This window comes from Molothrus ater, chromosome 2, assembly GCF_012460135.2.
Source record: "Molothrus ater isolate BHLD 08-10-18 breed brown headed cowbird chromosome 2, BPBGC_Mater_1.1, whole genome shotgun sequence".
Taxonomy (NCBI): domain Eukaryota; kingdom Metazoa; phylum Chordata; class Aves; order Passeriformes; family Icteridae; genus Molothrus; species Molothrus ater.
Genome location: NC_050479.2, coordinates 97,627,139 through 97,632,740, shown reverse-complemented (window position 1 = coordinate 97,632,740; position 5,602 = coordinate 97,627,139).

Here is a 5,602-nt window from a genome sequence, read left to right as displayed (position 1 = left end):
ATTTTGAGGCAGCTTTTTCTTTTATTTTTCCTTTTTTATAACTAGCCATTAAAGGTAAATCATTTCTCTCCTCTACCCGGAGCACTGGAGGGAGGAAGGCAGTGACACACCCTTTCCACCTGGCTCATCAAACTTTTATCAGAGTCAGTTTAAATTGCCATAAACCCAGGGAGATGCTGGATATTTCTCAGGTCTCACCTATGTTGCTCCAGCTCTCAAGAGCTGTTAAGCTGGCACCATTTATGTTAATGTAAACCAGTTTATTTCACCCTCATCGCTATTCCCCAGACTTATTTCAGCCAGTGAGGTGATCCAGGCTGAACCCCTGCTGAACATGAAAAGGCTTTGGCTGGCTGGTACAGGCAGAGTTCAGCTACAGCATTTGGTGGCAATGCAAATATCCACAGCAGCCCTGTGGAGGAAGGGTGGTGCAAGTGGAGCTTCTCCCGAGCGAAACACTTGAAGTGTATGTGCAGCATAAAGAACCCAAGCTCTGAGGCTCAGCTGTAGTTTCATCACTTTTTGACACTGCAGTCAAGATTTAGGGGTCATGCTTCTGAGAGCAGAATCAAACACCAGGTGTGACACTCCTGGAGGCACCCTGGTGTTGGTGGGAGAGAGAAATGCTATTGAGCAACTTCCAGAAACACTAAAATCAGTGCAGAATCATGAAAAATAATGCAGCCCAATCCAAAGCTTTCTCTTAATTTTAATTATTTAGGAAATTCAGTGGTTCTCAAACTGTGTGCCCATAGGTTATCAGTCTTCTGCAGACCCAGGCAAGCCAGTGATGCTTTTCATGTAGCACAGTACATACTTGTGTGAATACACTCACATTGCAGTGTCAGAGCTACCTGTATCCACAATCTACACTGACTGGGTGCTGTTGCAAGCTAAGCCACAAGCAGCTCTATCCTGATGTCCACACCAGATATTATTCAGTTTATATCACAGGCAAGTGGACCTGACCCAAAACACCCAGCAAGGGGGACAAATCCCATTCAGACCCAAGGGACCCCTTGCAACCATCAAATTGTGCCAGATTTGCTACAAAACTGGTGCACTCAGTAATGCTTAGGCTCATGTTGGATCCTCCTGGCAGGGGGATGGTGGTGCATGTGCATTAATTTTTTTCTGGCATGGAATGAGCTGGCAGCTCCAGGCTGGACATGCACCAACCACAAGCCAGCTCTAAGAAGGACATACAGGATCCTCCTTTGGGCATCTTCCAGCCTTCTGTGCATGTGCATGGGGACAGACAGACAGGCTACACCCAGTGGTGTGTAAAACCCCTGAAACCTCGATAGAGGCAGTGACTCAGCTTTCTTGTTTTAGTCCATTGCAGGAAATTATTTGCTAATGAGTCATTTGAAAAATCACCCATGTGTAACCTTGTCATGCTGCTTTGCCTTGCTGGCTGAGAGGGAGGAAGAGGGACCTTAGGGAGAGCCAGCCTGGGCTCAGGGCCTGTCCAGGAGGGCCACCAGAGCAGTGTCAGTCATCCATGGGTGCAAAGGAGTGCAAGCACAGGTGAAAGTCCAACCTTGCCACCCTTCAGCAGGTGCACACATGAACACATCCCAGCTTTTAAGTGCAGGTTGTGCCGCAGAAAGGGGAAACCAAAACTCTGTGTGCAGAGCTGGCTTTGAGCAGTGATAAAACTGTGGGCAGACACCAGCCCATAAAAATAAAAGCAGCATTTTCTCCGTCCCATTCCCAGAGCCCTCCCATCTCCGTGTGCTGGGGTCTGGTGGCTGCTGTGCAAGCAGGGACAGAGGCCCTGGCTGGGTCTGTGTGCTCAGGTCGCAAGGGCTGAGCAAAACCAGCAGCAGTGGTGTCTCCACTGGCACCATGTCACTGAGTGGTCTTCAGCTGCAAGTCTGGGCTCTCTTTTCCTGCTGCATCCACACAGCATCAGCACACATGGGGTCTCCAGCACTGCTAACTCAATAAATGCAGCAGTCTCTGGAACAGCTGCTTTTCCAGCAGCCAGTCTACTGCTGCTCAGAAATGTTATTTGCAACTAACTGCTCTATGGCTTTCTCATGCTGTTTCCATGGAAGGTTTTTATCAGATCAGATCAGGTATTTATATCACATCAAGTATTTGTTGTGTGAGAATGGCAGGGCTGGTGGTGAAGAGCCAGTGTCTAACACCACCCCGAACCAGCACCGGCAAACATCATTTGAGAGCCAAGGGAAGGAGACAAAACTGAAGCCACCCAAACCCCATTGCAATGAGGGAAGGAACTTGCTGTTTCAAGGAAACTAGTTGTAACCTGGAGTGATAGCCAAGTGCTGCAGGAAGCACACACTGGTTAATGTTTTGAGGAACCCCCACCCCCACATGATGTACTTACACCCTGGGCAATCTGCAGGGAACTGAAGAGAATTGTTTGCAAATGCCCAGGAAGCAAAAAACATTTCTTTTAAAATTTTAATTCATAGTTCAAGCACAGCTTGAAAATCTGCCCACAGACATTGTAATGTTTGCTGGTGTTGAAGCTGGATGAGGCCATGGTTTAATGCCAGCTCGTGGAGGGAGGGTGAGCGAGTCAGTGAGAAACCGCCCTGCCTTTGTCTTCACATAAACAGAAGAATAAAAGCAGTCTAAGTAAGAAAGAGAGATCATTCACTAAAATATTTGCCTAGACCAGATGGCTCTGGTGACTCAGACAAAATACTCCCCCTGCTACAAGCCAGCTGTAAAAGAACCATGGTTTGCCATTTAGGAAAAATGACACAGCGTGGTGCAGAGCCTATCTAGGAAACATGGAGGGGGAAAAAAAAGCACTCACATGTTCCACTTAAAAATTAAAAAGGTTTATCTGGATCATTTCTCCAGTCTAGCACCAGCTTGGTAGTGCGTATGTGCAATGATGGGGTATGGGACAGATCAGGAATTGATTGGTTACTCAGCATTTTTTGCTTTAATAAGTTAAAATAAATAAGAAATTTGAAGCAGGTGTTTTTAAACTGCTTATTTTAATCATCTGAATTTAAATTTTGGCTCTATTTTTCTGCTTGCATAAAGAAATGGCAGAATTTCAAAAGCTCGGGGCTTCTGTTCAAATGATTCACTCTGATGCAGATACCATCTGAATCAAAACAAAGCATGGACCCAACAATCACACTCACTAAGGGAGAATTAAACCACTAAAGACAGTTTCTAATGGGTCTTTATGAATAATCATGACATTTTTCCCCAATTGCACTCTTCTAGCTTTATTTTAGTAGATACAATGCCGTGCACTAGAAGAATTCATGCCAGTTTGAAGAGCATTCAAGACAAACAGCCTCTGGAGGCAAGATGGGCCCTGCTCTCCCAAATGCATGGACTGGTCATTAAAATGTAATGCTAACCTCCTCACAGGATGGCTGTTGGCCTTTTTGGCATTTGGCACAGGACACACACAGAATTTCAGAGCTTCCCAGGAAACAACAGCGTTTTTGTGAGCTGCAGGCTGGACCCAAGAAAAGGAGCCACAAACCACTATCACCATGATCTCTCATGACCCAGAACGCTATCTGGCCTCATGTATGGGTCCTCAAGTCCCCAGTCTTCTTCCAGCCAAAAGCACACCTTGTCCATACCAGGAATCACAAGTGGTTTGGCCTTTTTCCCTTTCCATGAAACCTTATTTCAGACTATCACTGCATCCTTTCTCACACACTTCCCCAGCTGTAGTCATGTCCATCCCATCTTGACAGGAGGTTTTTCCTGCAGCCTAGCTCCCAGAACAGCAGCATCCATCCTGGCAGTCTGATTACCATTTTTACAGATGTCTCTGACCTGCTGCAGGCTGAGATAAAGTCATGGGGTTGCAGCGTGGCATTGGGATGGAGAGGTGCATCAGTGCAGCCCTGAGTCCTGCGTCACCAGAGCTGTGCATGTGTGGGAGCCCCTTCTGCTGCGCTGGCCTGCTGAGTGAGGAGTTCAGTCCATCCCACCCTTGTGCTTCAGTCCCTCCCTGTGTGTACAGCACTGCTTGTGGCAGCAGCTCCCTGTGCAGATGGATGGGAAGAAACCACCATGGTGGAAAATTTTTCCTTGGTTGCTCTTCTTGAGCTGTTGAAACATTAACATGAGCACCGACAAAAGGAGTTTTAAAAGTGTCTGGTCTTGTCTCTCCATCCCTGTGTAGAGTCAGCTTTTTGTCTGCTCTGCTGCAGGTCTGGGGAAGTGATTCTTGCACCTTTCATGCCCTGCCACAGTTTTTTTTTTTTTCTTTTTTTCTTTTTTTTTTTTTTCTTTTTTTCTTTTTTTCTTTTTTTCTTTTTTTCTTTTTTTCTTTTTTTTTTTTTTTTTTTAATTAACTTGTTAGTTCCAGTCCTTCCTCCAAGACCATGTTTTCCTGGACTTAGGGTCATTTTTATCCTGGGCACCCCTGGATGCCCTGAAACAAAGAGGTCCAAAAACCCAGCTGTGGCCTGGGGCCTCCATTGGCACATTCCTTTTTTCTTCCTTTTCCTCCATGCAACTTGTGACTTTCTCTCTCTGTGGCTCCACAGTTCACTTCAGACTCAAAAGCACTAACTGATCCCAAAATCACAACATGTCTGGGACTACACCACTGGAGGGGAGTAAAATCTAAATCAGGAACCTGATCCACCAGTCACCCCTTGGAGGCTCATGATTGTGTGCAGGGGCACCCAAGGGAAGGGGGGAAAGCACTCCCCCCAGCCTAACTATTTTAGGCCAGAATGCAGAGAAATCTACTAATGATTAACTCTGCAGAACCAGGAAGAGGGACTGCCTCTTTTGCCAGGTGTTCTCTTGGACTGAGAAGCCTGGAATGAGCACTGGCCTTGAACCACCCACATGACCCAGTGGCACTACCTTCAAAGCAGTTGTCTTCCCCACCCCTTCCACTGGTCTTCTTTATTTATTTTGGGTGACCTGATCACACACCAGAGTTAAAAGAAGGCCACTTTGGTATAATCAGACAAGGGAAGCATGATCCACCACTATAAAGGAGAGGTCCTTAGTGCTGTGGCAAAAAGCCACTTTTTACTGCATCAGATAGGCCATTATTATAGTTTGTTAAGACCCCTCTTGTGGCAGGTGTGGGGAGCCATGAATAAGATGAAGGATGTGGAGCTCTGCTCCCTGCCACCCTCCACACCCCTTGTGTCACTGCACAATGACAACACTCAGCCCTCCTCTCATCTTCAGACCTTTGCTGGCAAAACTGGGATTTGCTTCCTTTGGGGTCACCAGAACACCTTCAGGAATCCAGACAGTAAGAGATGGCCACAGAGCTCTCTCCAAGACATCCAGATAGTAGATGATGCAGACCTCAAGTGTCATCAGTTCCTCTTGGGCACTGAGGGAACTTTGGCACCTCAGGATGTTCAGAGTCCAGTGGGGTATGACTGTCACCTACATGTATGGTTGTAAAAGTATTTCCCTTGACAAAGCTACTCTTTCACTGGGCTTCTTTTCAGACCTGTGAGATCACCATGTTGAGGAATGTTACGCTAAAGACATGCTGACAACAGCAAATGCATTTGCTTTACTAAAAAATAAATTCTAGCACAGATTGACTGGGCTTGCAAAGGTAAAAAATAAATTAAAAAATAAATCCAGAAAGTAGCTCCCT